The 20,471-nt window shown below is 36.6% G+C and overlaps 1 protein-coding gene across 2 annotated transcripts in view; it reads left to right on the top strand.

The window, feature by feature from the left end:
- Positions 1-20,471, top strand: part of LOC109609710 — a 125,008-nt gene that overhangs the window by 25,036 nt on the left and 79,501 nt on the right. For both annotated transcript variants that reach the window (XM_020030030.2, XM_025411249.1), the window contains exon 2: positions 14,357-14,414. The gene's annotated coding sequence lies outside the window, so the exon portion shown is untranslated. The remainder of the gene's footprint in view (positions 1-14,356; positions 14,415-20,471) is intronic.

Below are 20,471 nucleotides of genomic sequence, written 5' to 3'. Positions count from 1 at the left end.
CTAACCCTCTCTAATATCTTTAACTAAAAGAAAAAATTTTTCATACACACACGCAGAAATTAATTTAATATTTAGCATGGCGCTTAAATGTATTAATGAATTTATTGGCATGTCTGTAAAATTGAGAACGCAAGGTATAAGAAAATGAGCAAAGATGAGGAATTCTGTCATTAAATTACATCGAAAGGCGTATATGCAGTAGGTCACGCACTTCCCCCTGTAATACTGATATAACGTAATTGCCCTCGTTGGCTCTTCGGAGAGCAGCACGCGATACGGTATCTTATAATTAACTCACATTCAAAATTTCTTTCAGGAGTTAATTAACGTCATACTTATTGAAACATTATTTTCTAAATTCGTGGCTTTTATCTCTTTATATATCATTCTTATCGAGAGACAGATGCGAATGCACTTTAAATGAAATTTTACGAATGAATATATTTATATAATAACTTATAAGAGCTATACTAAAAGTAGATATAATAGAAAAGATAAAGAATTTATAATCACAAGCACTTTAATAAACGCGCGGAATATTTCAGGTAATAGTACTAAGAAGTTGGCGTTACGTAATCCGGCGTTACGTTAAAGCCGTTTGCGAGCAATTTCCGTTTTCTAAGGGTATGGAATATTAACTTTCTACCGCGAGAACGAGATGAGCGGGCAAAGTTTTGCGGTAATCTTTGCGGTAATAAAAAGTCAAGCTCACGCGTGCAAAAGCTGCGTTCACCACGATCCGACTTATGTAACTTATGTCAAGTATTTTCGCTTTAAAACGTACATAAAGCCCCATAGATGAGCAGCTCGGATGGCGAGTTACGTCGTTCAGTACCTATATATCGTTTATTATTTAAAACCAGCAATCTTTGCATTATCGTCTATCGATACCGTATCCCGACAGTTGAGTAATCGTGGGAGTTACGACATTCGTAAAAGTCGCTCACGACTCGCCCGAGGTCTGTCTCTCTCCCGTGTTTATTTTGCTCGCCGCTATTATACGGTTTCTTTCCACGGCCGGAGGAGAAAGAAGGAAGTAGGTGATCCTAACTCGCTGAATCTGGAACGAACGATGCACCCCGAGTACGATGCGCATGTAGCTTTTATAATTGTCGAGAGAGCCTGTATTGTGTGTATGACCAACGTGGCGATTAGTCCGCATTAATGAATTTTATATAATTTCAACTTGCGAGAGAAATCCAGTATACACTTGAGTATAATCCTTTATTGTTTTCATAAATGATGCGCTCGATTTAATCGAACTGATTGAAATTAAGATCACGATATGTTATAAGATGCAAGGCAATATTCACTAACTAAAATTTTTCAGATGAACTTTCATCAATTTTTTCTTTTGTTAAGATTCAATTAAACTGATCTTTTTTAGATTTCTAGGATCGGTTTTTTTTTAATTATTTAAATTATTTAACATAATATTGATATAATTTGTACAATTGCATTCTGTTTAAAATTTTTATTAGTCATTAAGAATTTACTATATGAAAAAGGGATATATATATAATAGACATATTGCGATGGAAAAAAATAATGCAAGAGAGGCAAGGAGATCTTCATGCAACTTACTAATGTGGAACAAATGAGTGGAGCAAAGTATCTTTTATGACTCGAGTTGAGCACAACCTCTATCTTGATTCGTGATCTTAATGTGTCAGTGAGGTACGCATGCTTATTCACCGTACTGGATTCGCGCATTACCAGTGATGAACTTAGCGGTTACTCCACTGCTTTCGCTATTATACATACAACTGTGCGAACTGTACTATAAATATTTATCGCATATATATGTATTTATTCGTAAATAATACTTTAAAGCATATTCGTGTATCTTAATTAGCAGCTTTTTATTCTAATTCTAATTAACTTTGTAACTTTGAATAAAAATATCGATAAATTTATATCCAGATTTATATCCGGATAAAAATATTTATCAGAAAATGTCAACATCCCCATAATAAATCTGAATATTTAAATAGCAATATTAATTATGAATATTATTATATTATAGAATTTCTATGAATATATTATCATATATTTATAGTAATTTGTGTGTATCGACAAGCATAAAAAGATTATGATATTATTAAAAGCTATAAGCTAATTAAAAGCTATATTATTAAAAGATATATGGTACAAGTGCACTTATATTGTCCGCATAAAGTGGCTGTTTTTACTTAAACGATGAGAGTCGAAGAAGAGCAACTGTCTACTCAAACGTATCCGCATTTCTAGCGTGACCTGAAAAAGGGAAATTAAGAAGGGTAATCTAAAGGGATCGATAGACTTATGGACGTCATTTGTTTCGTCGAGGATGAAAAAGACGAGATAGAAATGAGTAGGCGTTCGTGAGGTTGCAGTCTTTTCCTTTCTCTTTCTTTTCTCTCCGCGGATCTCGCTTGCGCACGCCCTTCCTATCCTTCTTCCTCTCTTTCTGCCTCTCTCTCTTTCTCTCTCTCTCACACGTGCAGTGTCAAGTTCATCGTTCAACGTTCGTCCTACGTGTGCTAACGCACTCGGCTTCGCTTCCTCTTCGGCTATAATTATGCCTCTTGCGCAAAAGCTTATACGGCGATGTTCGTGTCTTCGTGCAACTGCGTGACCGACGATGAGAAAGAAAGAAAAAGAGAGACAGAGAGAGGGGGATTTTCTTAGCGGTCGATCGACAGTTTCGAGGTCGCTTTTCCATGCACTCCCTTGGCTGTACATCCTCTCTTTGAAAACATCTACTAATATCGCGAACAAAATGACGCACGCATTGTTTACGTATACTTTTTAATAATAATCCATTAAATCAATCCTATTTAAAAATAAATTTCGTAATATCTAATCACTAAATTCGCATCATGAGAAAAATAATACAATCTATATCCTACATTGAAAATGTAAATATATTGTAAATGTAAAACAAGAAGAAAGAGAAGAAGATAAATAAAATATTTTCATGTGAAAAAATTAAATAATTGCAAGAAAATGATTAGAAATTTTAAAATATTTTCTAATCATATTTTTATATATATGATACAGTTATATATATTCACTATTATATTTATTGTAATGTATTCTTATTCAATTGAGAGAGAGAATAGTAATTCTTCTCTTTTATTTAAATACAGTTTGAGGATAATTATTATATATTCGCGAGGCAAATATATCTAAATGTATTTGTTACATATATAACGTGTACTATATCGATGAAAGTTTCAGAAAAATTTTATATCGATTCAGCATGCGTTATGTATGTAACGAATAGGTGTATATATTTATGCTGCAAGTACTTATATGAAAGAGGAAGAGGAAGTACCGACGCTCGATTTGACAAAGTATTATCGATACGTGACGGGAAAGTTGATCCTTTGTTACATCGCATACACGTGGGATTGCCATTCGTTGCACGAAGCCGCTCGTTTTTCGAAGAAGTATCGCAGCTCAAATCAGATTAGCAATTTACTTTTACCAATATGGCTTTATTAATGAGAATTTTAGAAATCTTAAATTACATACATAAATATTTTGGAAAGCGTATCCAAACGTGATATTTTTATAACTGTATGAATTGAAAGTAATTAATCGCGCAAAATTAATCTGAAAATATCTATTTTATAAAGTTCATTTTCTTAATTTTATTTTTTTTTTTGAGTGTAAATAGCTTGAAGAGATAAATAATGAGATAAACTGAAATCGAAAAAGAGTTTATTATGAGAAATAAATAAATAAATTATGAGAAATAAATAAATTAAACGTGATACATTTCAAATGAATTTTAGATATAACTTTATATCCTGTTTGCTTTTACATTCAGTTTTATTTCGTAAGATATCTCCTTTGCGGTAAAGAATTGCGGAAGTTGTATCAGACAATACACGTTATTGATACGTGACGAGAAAGTCAACTCATTTATCCTCCCCCATGACTGCGAGCACGTGTGGGATCGGTATTCTTTGTGTGGTTCTTCAAAGAGAGAAACATTCGAGCAGGATGAGCCAGAACGTCGGTATGCAAGCTGACTCAAATACGGCGAAGAGTCGCCGATTTTATACGGGTGGGTTTATGATCGTCGGTCGTAAGTCACGACGGAATAGAGCTTACACGAGATGGTTTAAAGGACTGTCTCGAAGCTTCGCGTGGACTATTTTAGCTTCCTCGTCCTCAAACTCGAGCACGCGAACTCCATTAACTTTCGCCGATCCCGATCATTGTGCTATGCTTTCAACTTTCTGCTGCCGTTCCGTGAGCGATTTTTATCATTCCGCGAGTGTTCCACGCAAAAACTTCCTTCGCTACAGCACGTACGATAGCGTGGCTCGAATTCAGCAGTCGAGTCATTAAATGTAATTTTGTTACATTTAATTTATATTAGTCTATTTTTAAATTGGAGATGGAATCAGATTTAATTTGCAAATGTAATAGTTTCCCATAATGTGATCATATGTCATAATATCATATGTTATATAACAACCAATGTTACATTGCACAAATTAATTTATACATATGAAGATATGAAAGATATTTTTGTAAAAGATAATTTTTTCTAAAAAACTACTCACTTCTCTAGAAGAAAGAATGATCATGGTTTTATTAAGTCGAATTATACGATATTTTAATTTAGCGTCGAGAGATTAACAATAATGTGAACTGGTCCGTTTTTGTGCCGCGATGATTTTTTTTTTTCTCACGGTTATGCTAAACAGATCGATCGCCGACGGCGGTGTGCATAATACGATGAAATTAGAATTCTCCAACCTCTTTAGTCGCGGTGCATGCGAGAAAGTCTGCCACGGTTAGAGAAATTGTGACGCGACCGGGAATATGTCGATGAATGCAAATGTTGACCGACAAACTATGCTTGACTGCGTTCTAGATGCACGTGCGCATCGGTGAATAATGTGGAAAGACGAACGATATGCCATAAATGGTTCGATTTAACCTTTCCTTTCATTCACTTTCGCACTTTTAGTCAAATATAAGACACCGATATTTTACATGATTAAAATCGCTAATATAATAATCATTAATGAAGAATATTTGATTGTAAAATTGCGTGATAAAAAGCAGAAATATTTGCCACAAATATAGAAAATGAAAAGAATACGAGAAATCGAGGTATTATTTTAATATTTTAATAAATAATAAAAAGTACGTTTGACATGTTTGACGTTCACGAGATTGATAATTCAAAATTATAATTAAGCATGCGCGTTTTGACGCGCACAATGGCTTTTTAGTAGTCCCGACATGTTACGACACTCATTGTCTCAATCCCCGGACACATTTCTCCTTTGTTCTATCTGCCTCTCCTCTCCGCGTTTATGTATTTCTCAATGTGCAACGGCCCAACCCTCGATTCTTTCTTATCGAATCATTCTCTTTCTTTCGTTTTCTCCCGGTCTTTCTCCGTTGTAATCTTCACTCTTCTCTATTCATAGGTATCGGGTATATATATATATATGTATATGTATATATATATATACATATACATATATATATACATATACATATACATATAATGTATATGGTCACGTAGGGTGCTGGGCGCGCCTTTTTGGCCGCACCCTACTGTCATCGTCACCACGTCGTAAGGTTGTGATTAGCTGACAAAGGCTCGATTCCACGCTGTCGCTTAATTGAATGAAAACCAGCCATTCGTGGCGGTCTGCTTATAGTTGGATTAATTCGAGGAACGATTTCATTCGTGCACGCAGGCCTCAACTTTTATCTCGCTCTCGTCTTTTTTCTTCCTTTCGACTCGATTTTCGGTGTTGCGATCGATCATCCCTCGAAAAGAACGATCAATTTGCATGGGTCCGCGAAGAATCCGATCTCGAGTCGCGCAGACAGATCCTGTGTCATTAATCAGCTGGCACCCAAGGACGAGATATGGTCAAGATAGGTTTTGAATACAATTTCGCTCTATATTTTCGATGGCGCGTATCTTGGATCGAAAAAAATCGGAGAACAAAGGGACTCTTGTTCAGCTTGTCATTGCGCGACCGGTTTGGCGATTTGGACATGTGGTATTTCTATCGTTCGACGTTCGACGTTCATATCGTTCACGATGAATTTCTAAACGTCGACTAGCGGCAGTCTTTGCATCGCTGCGCGATTTACCGTGAAATACAGACCGACATGTTCAATCATCGCGCCGCGAGGAAGGAGTACAATTGTCGAAAATTAATACTTCTGTTGAGAATAAAATTGCCGGGAAAATGTATAACCTTTGCGAAGTTGCGCAGTCAAGTGTTTAGTGTGTTCGTATCGTGCACATTGGCCATTACAGTTAACAATATACCAACAATTTTCTCGGTTCACGTAGCACTCTCGGCCTAGGTCAATTTCGGAGTAAATTGTGAGGAAAAATTTCTAAATTATTGGTGAACACAATATATTTATGATATGGAAATTTACTAGAATTTATGGATAAAATGCGTTTTTATATTTTTATAGATTCTATATAAGATATTAATAATTTTATATTCCACATTAGACATTATAACAGATACAGGAACGTCGAATAGAACCATATACTCGTGTAGAACTGTATATAACATCTGAATTTATTTAAATCTTATTTCCGGTGCATATCCTCATTTGCTGTGCACTAATAATTGATAACGCTGCTCAAGATAAGAGTTGATAAAGTGAAGCGTCGAAGTTATTAGTTACGAGCGCCGCTAAAGCGAGGAAACTCTTAATATTCGCGAGAATGAAGTGATTAAAAATGTTTATTGTAATTGGCGTACGGTGCGACTAAACGGCCCGTTCCTCGTGTTAGGCTAGGCGTACATTTTACAGCGGCGACTTTAATACAGCTCGCCGTCTCCGTCTTGAAACGCGCTTTCGTGATGTTCCGCGCGTTAAATCGGTAAGCCGTCCGGCCGATTACGAGTCGTTTACTGCATCGTCGCTCGATTAACGTATTTAATTTATCGTCCGGTTTACACGCTGTGTGCACACGCGTATGCGTATAGTTTAAACCTTTATTGCCGCGGAGATATGCTAATGCAAGAGGATTGTACCGCGGACTCTCTAGAGCCGCGACGAACAAAAGTCCTGTACGGAAAGACCGAAAAATCAAAAGTACCTTCCTTTTGCGGGATTTAAAATTGTCCACATTTTTCTTCCCACGCAGCTCAAGTTACCTCTTTTCCACATTCTAACATCTTGCGATTTTATATTAGCCTTGCGCTTTTTTGTGCGGAATACAGAATATTATTTATAATTTTTAAGAATATGTTTACTCCCTTTCTGTTATATTTTATTTGAATACTATTATATAATGATATTTTTTAATTTTTTTTTCTAAACTTTTTAAATATCACGTTTGAGAAGTATACTTGAATTTTAAAGTGTCGAATAAGATGAGTGGAAGAGATGTAATCTTTTTCAGAGCACTGTGATACATCTAAAGTCGACGTTGAAAGGAATAACAGATTTTCTCTTTCCTATTTGTTTCCTCGTTACGCTTTTATTCGGGACGTGAGTAATTATACACTATAATCATGCTCTGTCAACAGCGAATGATGAAAGGATATCATGCCGGAATGCAATTTGATAAGATCTAAAGCGGAAGATTTAATTCGAGAAATTTCGCGCTATTAACTTTCTTCGGAATTATTGTCACTCGCGTGCGCGTTAAAAAAGCGTAATACTTAAAGATACAGGTATATCCGGCACTCATACTATGAGCAGATAAATGTACATGAGTGTAGATATTTCATTGAGAGTGAGTTCTCTTAATTAAATAATGCGAGAATCGAGACGAGTAACATATACATGGATAAATCATTATCGTGATACTTTGTACGTTTCTAGATATCGGAAATACTTGAAGAAAGAAAGCGTGCTTGTACGTTTCGCTGCATGAAGCCAGATTTCACAATTCTTCCACAATGGGAAGAAATTGTTTAATTTGAGAGACACTTTTTAGTCTGATGAATTTATAATTGAAGAGAATAATTATAAAATTTTTCAAAATATTTTATAATTATTTTAATTGTCTTAATTTAAAAAAATAGATTTTCTATCTATAACCTTTATTAAAATCTAATTTCTTATTAACGTTTTTGTTTACAATTTGATTTTCTAATTATCTAATTGCTTTAAAAGAAAAACAAAGAAAAAGTATGCAAAATTGATGCAATTGTATAAAAATAACGATGTTTACGATGAATTAAATGGTAGAAAATACTTTATCAACCTGAAATACATTCGCGAAATTTTTTTGCAGCCTGTTTGCCAGTAGTACGTTGCTGCAAGATTACAGGAACGTTTGAAACAACAAGTTCTTTTGGACAATGCATTCCACCGATATATACGACTGCTTTTTCATGGCATGTCACCGGCAGAAAGTTAATTTTGTTTATTAAGTCAGCAGAGAGAAATAAATTCCTCTTTTAACTCATTTCACGATCGGAGATCGATTCTTTATCCTTCGGCTAAATTTTATTATTTAACGCATCTAGAAAATCATTTAATGTTATCGAGAAAAATAGCTGTCACTAAATCAATATGATTGAGCCTGTGTATTAACGTTTACCCTAATTAAGATTTTCTACTCAATTAAATTTTTTTCAAAAATTTAAAATTATTAATACGAAGATATAAACTTTGAGAAAAATCTGATAACGTTACATAGACTTACTTAGAATTATTCACGTATAGAATTATTAATCGATGTCTTACATAATAGCTTGCAAATGTCTAATAATGATTAAACTACTTGCGAGCAGCATTCATTATTTATGAAAGCGCCCGGGTGGGCGGGTGTCTCAGCTCATCGCTTATCGGCGACGCGCTCTAAGAAAGCGACCAAGAGGAGGAGAGTTAGCAGTGAGGCTGGTGGCAACACCACCGTGGCAATTACCAGCAAGTGTCGAGTCGCGCTATCGGATACATTCTGGCGAACTCGCCGACTCATAAAGAGCGGGACGATGGTCCGCGGGATAGTCGCCCGATTTCGCGGTGCGATAAGGGCCCTTTAAAGGTGCGAGGGGACGAGCGGAAAGACCGAGGAGGAAAGGACGAGGCGCAATCTTGAGTGCCGCTGTAGAAAACGTCATAACTCGTATCCGTGGGGCGGGCGGGCGCGGGCGCGAAGTTACGACTGCGCGGCTCGGCAAGGATAACGCGGGAATATATCCGCGACGATAATTGCGAGTTCGTTGTCTGCTGGCCGCTTGCCTGCTTACCTGCTTGCCTCGCTCGCACCGCACTCGGTCGTAGACGAAAGCGAGCGCGCGCGCATTCGTACCCTCTTTCCCGCTTCGCGTGCGCATTTTTTTCCCTTTCTCTTTTTAGCCCTCGCGCTCAGTTGGCCGGTTCGTCTCTTCAAAGGTTACGCTCTTGCGAGATAAGTTGAGCAACGACAAGGGAATTGTGTACCTAACCGATTCGCGGATTTGGGAAATGGATATTTATTTACGATCTGGATTCGACGAAAAACGGACGAAGTCGTGGATACTTTATTTTCGTAATTGTGAGGGAGGCGGTGCATGGATCGCGGATGATCCTGCGCTAAAATTTTTGCGGAAAATTTCGAAATCGTTCGTAGATCTCGATAAAGTTGTCTCTCGATTTGATCGATGACAGAGGTATATATTTGCGCGAGGAATAACGTCAGTTTAATCCCGAGGAAAACCTCTTGCTGAGATAGATTTGGATTTTTGCTTCTTCGTTTGCTCCTCGAGTGCAGAGTAATTTTTCGCAATCATGATCGGTCAGATATACCGAGAAAAACGAGGAATCTCGTGTTCGCGACTTGCATTCACGCTACGCTCTTTACCGCTTCAAGGTTGCAGCCAAGAATTGATGTGGCGAGTATAGGCCTTTTAGCGATTTTGCAACGAAATCCGCAACTATAGGTAGTTAGGTAACGTTCGTCTCGTGTTGTCTCTTCCTTTATAAAACCGCGGTGATAAATGACGTTCCTTAATTTTGAACAAGCATACTCGCGAAAAAGCATGATGAGAAATCGTAATTAACCCCGTTTCGTCGAAATCGTTTCGTTCAACCGTTAATTGTCACGCTACGAGGCTATTCCAAAATTCGCCATCCTCTTTCGCTTTCTTCTCCCTTCTTCCTCGACCTCTTTCTTTCGCTCCCCTTTTCTATTCTTTCGATTGTCAGCGGCGCGATCATTATTGAAAAGCCGCGCCGTGGATTATTTCCCCCGCAATAATGCTTCACGACCAATTAAAATGCGCTGTTGGATACTGATATACTGCAAATTAACCGACCTCGCGCGTTGCCGCTTAATCAGCATATTTATTGCTGCCACGCAATGAGAATCGTACGCGGGCGCAGATGCGATACGACGCAACCTCAATATTGCAAGTAGTACCCCCAACCTCATTCGAGATGCCTTTAATCCTCTCTCGAAGAAAGGGAGGCGAGGGGAGGCAGGATGACTCGGATACCGGGTCGTATAATGGGAAATCACCGGTGGCGAGTATAACTCGGTTATAAGTCATGTTGCTCCACTCTCCTGTTCCTATAAACGCTCGCGTAATATACAGCGTGCGCCTACGGAATTTAAACTTCCTCGCTTCTTCATCGCGCTCTTCATCGCGACTTTCCGACGCCCGTCGGGATCGATCTTTTTTCTCTCTTTCTCTCTCTCTCTTCCCCGCGTCCCTCATTATTTATAATACTTGGGTGCATTTGATATATATTCTTGCCGAAAAAACGGAGATAATTTTTTCCGAACTGAAATGTTGGCACGCTTGAGTAGTATAAGTTGTCGATTGTTAGGAAAAGAGAAACTACATATTATAATATGATATATATGATCCTCCTCTCTGTTCTCTTAAATTTTATCGTATTTTCTTTTTACAGAGAATGTATTAATTATTTGTAGGCTAGAGAGAGATAACGAACAATATTTCTGCGATTATCTCCTTATTTTCTTAACGTTCAAGGTTAATCGTGATTAGCGTTAATTTACGAGGTATGTAATGGGTCGCACGCGTAATTGGTAGACGCATAAATTATTTAGCGCGATAAAGATTTTCGCGAGGAATTGTAGATAAGATCGCCACGTGAGAGGGCATTAGCACCTCGTTGAGGGAATTGGATCTTTTTTCTCCTACCCCTTATTTTTAAGGGCTAATACTAATTGTGAGCGGCGTTAATTTACAGCGTAGGTGTCACGGTTCGTGAGATATATATTCCAATAAATCGTTGTACAATGCGGAGCGAAGTGCGGCCACGCCGGTGTCTAGCTCGATTTTTTTATTCGCCGCGGTATAGCCCGCGATATTAATTGTGAGGCTTGTTGATTTATACAAGCATCCATAAGCTCTGCGGGATGAAATACGCTGTGGATAAGCGTATGCAAGATTGCGGTACGGGATGAGAACGTAAAGACAAAGACCGAGCAAAACGTTCGTGCCCGACAATATGATAATTATATTTTGAATTCACAGATGTATCGAAAGGGTTAAAAAACGATTCATTATACGTTTATAACGTATCGATCGTTTGTAAATTGGGAATTTGTAAAAATTTGTAAAATGTATGTCGTTAGTTATATGCAAAAATGAATTAAATAATACTTTTAAACAAGAAGAAATTTTATGTTATTGAATTAATTATATTGAAATGTGTGTAAAAAAACAGATTTTACAAATGATTTTGCTTCATTTATGAATACATTATTTATATAGACTTTAATAAAAGTTAGATTGTAATAATATATTCGATTTACACAAAATGAAAAAATTTAGATAAAAAAGCTAATTCTTCAAATTCATTAAAGAATCTGATTTTGAATAAGTCTGAAATTCATGCACATTACTTAAAACTTTGTCATAATTTTTTCCTTCTATCAAGGAAAAAATTATGCTCACACAAAAGCTTAGATAAGAGATGCTTTTAGAGTTTTGTTCTTATTATCGGATAGTGATAGGTCTGAAATCAATGCGAAAAATACGTTTTTAAAAATTCGAACAAATTACTATCCGGTCTAGCCACATGTTTAATATACTGTTCATATTAATATGTGAATGCGTTCACTATTGTAACTTTGTGCGAAGGACTCTTTTCTAGGCGAGATTAGATACATACTTATAGACATATTGTATTGAATTCTTTGTAAATTAAGTATAACTATGTGTTCATACAAATAGGCTACCGCATACTTTCAAGCTTAGTTTCGAGTGATACGTATGAGTGTCCCTGAACCGATTCGACTTTCAGCTATAAATGTCGCAATATCTAAGCAATAGACTCACGTTGAAGAAATATTTAAATACTTTAATTTTTTTTTTAATATTTAGATAGATTTGTAAAAAATTTAAAAAAGATATCCTAGGAAATAATCTTCTTTGGAATGATAAATAAATTCGATATATAAATAAAATAGGCTACAAAGGGAGATTATTGATAAAACTAGAGCTTATCTGAAATCATTTCGTATATCTTACATTATAGTATCAGTGATTTTCAGTCGGGTGCTTGGACCATCGCATTTATCGCAGTCCGCGCCGCTTTTTGCCGAGACAAGTAGATAGTACAAGCAATTTTATCCACCGCTACTTACGGCGCTATCGCCCTCGCCGCAAAAATGCTACGATCCGAGCCAGGAATGTGTTAGCGGGGCGAAGATTGAGAAACTCCGAAGGGGCGAGGAGGTCGCGAAGGGGTCTGCCGGCGGGTCTCGATACCGGATTATCCGAGTAGAAAATGCAATGGAACGGGTAAAGTTTGCGTTCACGCATCGTTGGTCCCGCGTCCGAGGGCGAGGGAGGTACCGTAAAAACCGTCGACGCGGTGCAACACCGACGCGATTAGGTAACTGAAACCGTATCGAGACGTGCGCGCACGGAACTATGCACGCGTGCTACCATGGGTGGGTGTATCCGTGCAGTATGGTCGGATAATGCGCCGATAACACGGTCGACTTGCTGAACACTCTCGATCCAGATTCCACGAGGCAGCCTAGTTCCCGAGAGAGTCGTGCGAAATGATCGCATTCGCATTGATTTTTCTCTTCAGATTTTCAATGACTTCTCGCATTCTTGTCGGTGAAAATGTCGCGTCTACACCTCTTCCTACATTTTAAAATAATAGAGTGAAAACATGAAAAATCTGAAATTCTCAGACATTTCTTTTGTATCTTAAAAAGATAAGAAAATTTTCATGAGTAATGAAAAGCATTAGACGATAAAAAATCTTGTTTTAGGAAATTACTCTAAAAAATCTTTAAAATTTCTATTCTCTTTATCTGGAATTTTGAATAAAAATATCTGGAAAATCAGAGAATTTTTTCATAAAAAGCTTAGACAAATATCCTGAATAATTCATATATAAACAGTTTAGCAAAAATTCTTTGAGTTTGAATTTCAAATTTCTTCTCGAAAGCTTTAGACAGGTTTCGCAAACGATGTTTCTCTTAAGTAAGGACGGCGTGAGTGCCGTAGTGAGTATTATACGACTTCGTGTGAGACGATCGTTTAGACGTCAAAGATGATTTTGAAACGACGCGGCGCGGCACGACTTAAAATTATTAAGTCGCCTTGCGTGATCGGACACGACAGTTTAACGATCCTCCTAGGGCGCAAACGAAGCAGAAACTTAGTTCCGACGATTGATCGTCGTGACCAACAAGACCGTCGCGTCGTTGGATAAATTAAGGCATAACAGGTAAACGGCTCGTTAACGATACCTCGATGGCCGTTATCGTCGGTTGGCTCGCCGCCAAATTAAGAATCATATGGCTCTCGGTGCCTCATCTAAGCGCGGGTCCGCGAGATTATCCAATGGCGTCGTATTACACTCGCCAATCTAACTCAATCCGGAAGAAAAGCTGCCAGGAGGCCCGTTCACAATCAATCTTTGTCAAAAGCGTCTTAGTAATGTGTGGATGATAATATGCGAGAAAGCACGCAGCTTTAAACTCCCCGCAGCTAAGAACGATATTCGTTGGAAAATGCGGCATGCCAACGGGAAGAAATGTTACGAATTAACTCACGAGAAAAATATCACTCTCTAATCTCGAAGCAAATCTAAGATTAATTAGATGATTGTAACAAGCGAAAAGTATTTGGAAATATTTCTTGCTATAAAAAGATACATGACACTATAATAAGTTATATCTTTATTTTATTAACAGTTATTGATTAACAAAGATTGATTAACTTGCTTTGCATTTTCGTGTATCTATAATTGATAGAGAGCTGAATATATTTGACATTGAATACAAGTGATAGAAATGTAGCGCATATAACGGTGAAAGAAAGATTCCTTGCATATTATCAAAATGAAATTTAAATATTGCGTTACATTAAGCAATTCTAAATAATCTGAATTGTCTTAATCTCTTTTTCTTGTGTTTTTCTCTCAGAAGCTGACAACATTCGGAACAAGTGCGGAAAAAGAGAGGGAACACGACGACATCATCGGTGAGTCGAATCATTAATGTTTTTTATTGAGTCGTCGATGTTCGATTAATTTCCAATCTATTTTAATCTTTTTTTTTTCGTTACTCTTGATCGTCGATTACTTCCTATTATATTATCTCTTGAAAAGTATAAATTTCATGTTCATTATAAACTATTAAACAAATATAAATATAATTCTTATTCCATCTTCTTTTTTAAGAAATACAAGAAAAAATTATAAACGTAATGTGTATGTGAAACCTATAATTATATTTTATTATTCTACTCGTTTGTAATATCCGCGAAAAACATTATTATTGTCGAGATAAAAGAAGTCATTATGAAACGTTGCGCTTTCTCTTTTTTTATTTTATTTATTTTAATTATTATTAATTACATAATGACGTATTATTCGAGAATAGTCTAAATATATCTCTGTAGAAAAAAAGGATATATGAATACGTATCCGACAGATTAGTTATAGCGTTATGGAAAGTGGCTCGTTACTTCCGGAATTAATGGATCGTAAAAAATTTCCAATCGAATAATGTTTTCCCTTCTTTGAAAGTGATCGCGCAAAGCGGGGGCGATTCATAAAGTTGTTATCGCAAAAGTTATACGCATGAAATTAAATTCTTACTGGATGATGATTAGAATAGATTGAAATTTAATGCAACATAAAAAAATAAAGTATATAGATTTATATATAGTTTGACATTTATAATCTATATATTTTGGAAAAATTTCTTTTTCTCGAGTATTTTGTTATATCGATTGAAAATTATTAAATTAGAAAAAAGAAATTTTTTTTTATAAATGAATTTCTTTTTATAATTTATATCGTTGTATAAATTATTTAACATTAAATGATTAAATATATAATAGCATTTTGAATTATAATATCTAAAAATAAAAACGTATAAAAAGATGATCATTCGCTTCGGTGAATTTGTAATGTCATTTATGTGATCATCATAACCTTCACCCATGAACTTCTTTCAAACTCGACAAGGTTATTATCAATTGTGATTCTCCCGATAAGGGAGATCTTAAAAGACGTACTCGGTCCGGTTTAATCGAGAGATTTAAAGAAGAGACGAAATATATAAAATTAAAATTTATTATTTCTTTAACATGTGTTAAAGTAGCTTTTGCTTATATTTACATAAATTTATTTGAAATTAATTAACAATATTTTCAAATAGTGACACGCATAAATATAATCGAAACTTTGAATATATTCAAATTAGAGCTAAATTAGCTAATTTTCGAGGAAATGCTTAAAACTCTTCGTTATAATATACAGGATGAGTTTTATTGCTTGTGTCAATCTTTTTATCATGCAGGAGATTACCGACTACATAATAAATTGATCGGTACATAAATGTCAATTATTTGGATCGACCTTATCGAAGACCCGAATATAATGTGTACAATTAAAGCAAATTAAAAACCGAAATTATATAGTATGAATTTATTATTATTATTATTATTAAAGCTACATATTTAGTATTATTATTATTATTATACACATTATATTCGGGTCTTCGATACGATCGATCCAAATAATTGACATTTATGTACCGATCAATTTATTATGCAGTCGGTAATCTCCTGCATGATAAAAAGATTGACACAAGCAATAAAATTCACCCTGTATAATAAGCAATATGATAAAATTGCGTCTTATAAACGTAATTTTTTTCATCGCCAAGATTGCATTCGGATCCTCTAATTTTTTCACGCGCCGAATGGCGTGAACTTATGAGCGTTGAAAATCGCGACTGACCTGTGTGCCAGATCTTTTTTCCTCGCGCTTCTTCGAAGCCAGCCCCAGTCGACCGACTGTTCCCGTCGACTGTACCGGCGGCCATGCATCGCCGATGAGAATATGACCCCGGCACGTATAGCTCGAGTCTCGAAGTAAACTACATAGGCGTTGTGCGCGTCTCTCTCTCTTTCTCTCGACTCGACCAGATAAGTCGGTGGTCGTGCGAGTCGGTGTCGTCGGCGCGGTGCTTCGTGTGGCGTAGGTGATGGCGGTGCCTTGCTTGGTGATGGTGGGAGTACCGCAAGGGTCAATCCACGGTCCACCATTATATTCCCTCGACGAAGTCGTAGCATACGGGGACCTCGGAGCGGGTTCAGAGCCACGACGACGACGACGGCGACGGCGACGGCGACGGCGACATTCGAACGCTTAATGGCTGGAATTTGTCTGACCGGCAAGTACACTGACAGCTAGTCGGCAGAGTTAGTGACTCCACGTTAGCTCGGATTAGAGAAGGACAGATGTTTAGAATAATAGGCAGGATTGATGCAATATTAGAAATATCAACTACAAAATCATAATCATGCTCACATGATTTTATGTGAAAGTAAATTAAAATCCATAAGGATTAATTAATAAGTTATACACGTGTGTGCATCTCTCTCTCTCTCTCTCTCTTTCTACATTATTAACGAAATTCCTAAAAAATTAAAATTAATATTGATTAAAAATCTCTGCTACTTAAATCGCTAAGTGAATTCGATTTTGCACAGTAAAACATTATACATACGCGCGTAAAATATTTAATTTCTAATTATTTTAGATATGTCTATGCAGGCATTTTCCATCCTGAAAAACATCCTCCCGTCTTGTTAAAGTTCTTCTGCCTTACCGCATCGCGATCATTACTCTAACCATTTAGTGTTAATCAATATCCATCATCTACACAGTTAGGATTTTAATTATCTAATTAGTGAGATTGTTAATGACGGAATGATCGGTAGTTCGTGCGGCTATCTTTTTGTATCTATGTGTACGCGAACGGGTCGCCGTCCACCAAATGCAGCTTTGACCTTTAAAGAGGGGTGGAATGTATCGTTTGCAAAAATGGCCACACGAAGAAATGACTCTATCGTAATTAAACCATTGACGTTGGAGGTACCGTAAGGGTCAATCCACGGTCAAACATCATATTCTTCGGTTAGAAGCGTGGCTTTAGGAGCGGGCTCGTATAACCGCAACACAACGTTCGACGCTTAATGGTCGGAATTTGTCTGAATGGCAGGTAACACTGACAGGCACTCGGTTTATACTCGGTGAGTGGAGGATATATCAGCTACAGAAACCCGCGGTATCCAGAAGGTTCTCCCGTAATTCAAGGCTCGGCCAGGTCACCGATTAACGTATCGATCATTAGACGATGCCGATCGAGGTGACTTTTTCCCGCGACCCAGCCAGCCGCCACGATCGCTTTAAAGTTCAAATTGGAGCCTAAATAACGAGACAGAGGCTTGCCTTCTTTTCCTCTCTCCTCTTTATCTCCGAGCGTTACGGGGCAAAGACAAACGATAATACGGAAGTTAGTGAAGTTTTCCACGATAGATATATTTAGCAAACAGATAAATATTCTTCATTTAAAAGTTAAATAATTCTTTTTCTATCCAATTTAATTTTATCATAGATACATTATAATTTTTATAATTTTTTTATAATTTTTGAAGAAAGTAATAATGAATATCTTACAAATAATAATTAATAATTAATATTATGTATCTTGATAAATATTTCATTTTCTTTTTATTTTATTAAGATAATAGAAGAGATATTTTTTATTTAAACTAATCCAATTTTGTATATTCACACACTAACTGATAATGGTTCGTGCAAGTGAAAGAAAGTATTGAAATTTTAAATCATATTATATTTATATGAAAATCACCAAGATAATCGAATGGAAATTGTTCGATTTAACAATCGGAATTTATGCTCGATTGAGCAAGTACACGAGTTACTAGGAAAGACAGGAAGACAGGAAGTTAAACAATTTATGTTGAAAAAAACTGGCGAGACGCGCAAAAACAATAATCAAATAACTGGCAGTTTATTTAAAATTTGTGCAATTCCACTTTCGCTGCTCATTAATGATTGCAGCCAATTATTGAGCGACATTAATCGGTTAAGACTATTTCCCTAAGGAGAAAACGGCTCAAATCGAATAAATTGATTTGTAACATGAAATCTATTGCATCCAATAGAACATGGGAACAAATTGCACTTTCGATATATTTTGTGATAAATATCAAATCGATTTGAGAAGAGAGAAAGGAAGAGAAAGAGAGAGATTAAATATATATGAAAAATCGATAAATGAAAATTTTTTAAAGGTCTCGGCATATGAAATTCAGATAAACTTAAAATTTATAAATTCCTTCCATTCAACGCATTTCTTATTGTCTTATTTTTCGATCAAATTAATTTAATCTGAAAAATATATAAAAGATATAAGAATATAAACATTAGAAATATATTTTTATTACTTCCTTTCAAGGACTAATCTTCTTCTATGCCGATGTAATTTACCTTCATACATTTCTCTCCATCGATCAATGCAATCAAATTGTACCATTGTACCATAAATAGATCGATCAAATTGTAGCGGAAACGTCAAATACAAGGATGCGTGACAAATTTCATTCGCGGCGTCGAATCAGTCGGCGATTCTTCCGCCTGTCCGCAATCAGGAAAATACGACTTCTCGAACCAGGTATGTGTATACGTTGACCGATCGGCTCAATCGGCGTGTTAGTTGTGTGCGATGCCTTTTTCGGCGAACTGTGAATGTAGCCTGAGGTCTGACATTCCCCCTTTCCTCGTAGTCCTCCGCTGGCCGGTTCGTCCGGGGTCACCGACGAGAGGTCACGTCGCTCGCATGGCATCAGTGACTTTTTCATTTTTATCTCCCTTCTTCTTCCTTCTCCTGTCTCGCTCCTTCTCGATAACCGCATAGGCACGTGCGCGGGAAGGCTGCTGTCTTATTCGAAGAAAGAAGTCGCTGTCGCATTTTTTGCGGCGAATTTTTAAAATTCTCACGAATCTGACGAAATGTATTTTTTATTACGAATCTATAAAATTAGAAAAAAAATTAAAATATTAAAAAGTCTTCTTTTTAGACACTTTTTAATAGCTTTTGATTTTTTTTTAATTTTGGCATAATTTTGGCGTTATTTAACATTTATTTCAAATGGATTTTTTCGACTGTCGGATTTAAATCCTGAATACATTATTTTCATTATTGGCTGTGTATTAATTCCACTTGATTAAAAGATAGATAATTCACAGATAAACTATGCGGAAATACCAAGTCGCAATGGAAAAGCGGCAATCTTCGAGCAGACAGAGATGCGTTTGAGCAGAATTGTCGAGATTCCGCGTGTATCTTTGAAAAGATAAATTTATTTCGTGACCGGTAGGCCCACTGCATCTTATTCACCGCGCGAGTGCACGTGAATCACCTGAATCTATGTGATGCGAATGCGTCGTTAGCAAGTAGAATATACGCGTGGATTTCTATCGTTTGAATACAGCATGCCAAAGAAAGAGAGAAAAATAGTTGCATTTTTTATTTTTAAATAATGCTTTGATTTCCTGAGTCTCGCCTAATATTTGCAACTAAAATTAATCACATAGATAGATCTCAATATATGCATAAAACAATTTAAAAAAAATTATTAATTCCAATTCTGCTAAACATGTCACATAAAAGTCATATTCCTCGATCTTCAGCTATGTTTCAAATATCTTTCTCTCTCTTTGAAAGATATGTTTGATGCTTGCCAATAATCAAAGTAGCTATTTAAACCGATAAAAAAATACATTTGCGATGTGTTGGCACGTTGAGGAAAGGGAAGAACGACATGCACATACGATGAATTACTACATACACGATACTCGAAACATCTTACTGACGCGAAAGGATAAATATCCTCAATTAGTGATTTATTTGAATTCTCGATATGCACACGCCTCTCGTCCGGGTCCTCCGATGTATGCCAATTGCTCGCGCATCCTCTTCCTCTCTTCGTCTCCTCTCCACGGCATCCACCGCCCACTTTACCTCTGCTTTTCTCTTTCTCTTCCACTCGATGCCTTTCTCTATCTCGTCGCTCCTCGTCGTCATCCGGTCATCCGCGAGACTGCGCCGATCCTCGGCAGGAGTGCGCGGTATGCCAGATGCTGCGGGCGCGATTATCCACGATGCGGATTGTCAAAACCTCCGGGGAGGCACCCGGCTGGAATACCGTTAACTA

This window comes from Camponotus floridanus, unplaced genomic scaffold (genome assembly GCF_003227725.1).
Source record: "Camponotus floridanus strain SB8 unplaced genomic scaffold, Cflo_v7.5 scaffold105, whole genome shotgun sequence".
NCBI lineage: Eukaryota > Metazoa > Arthropoda > Insecta > Hymenoptera > Formicidae > Camponotus > Camponotus floridanus.
This window is presented reverse-complemented; position numbering and strand designations above follow the sequence as displayed.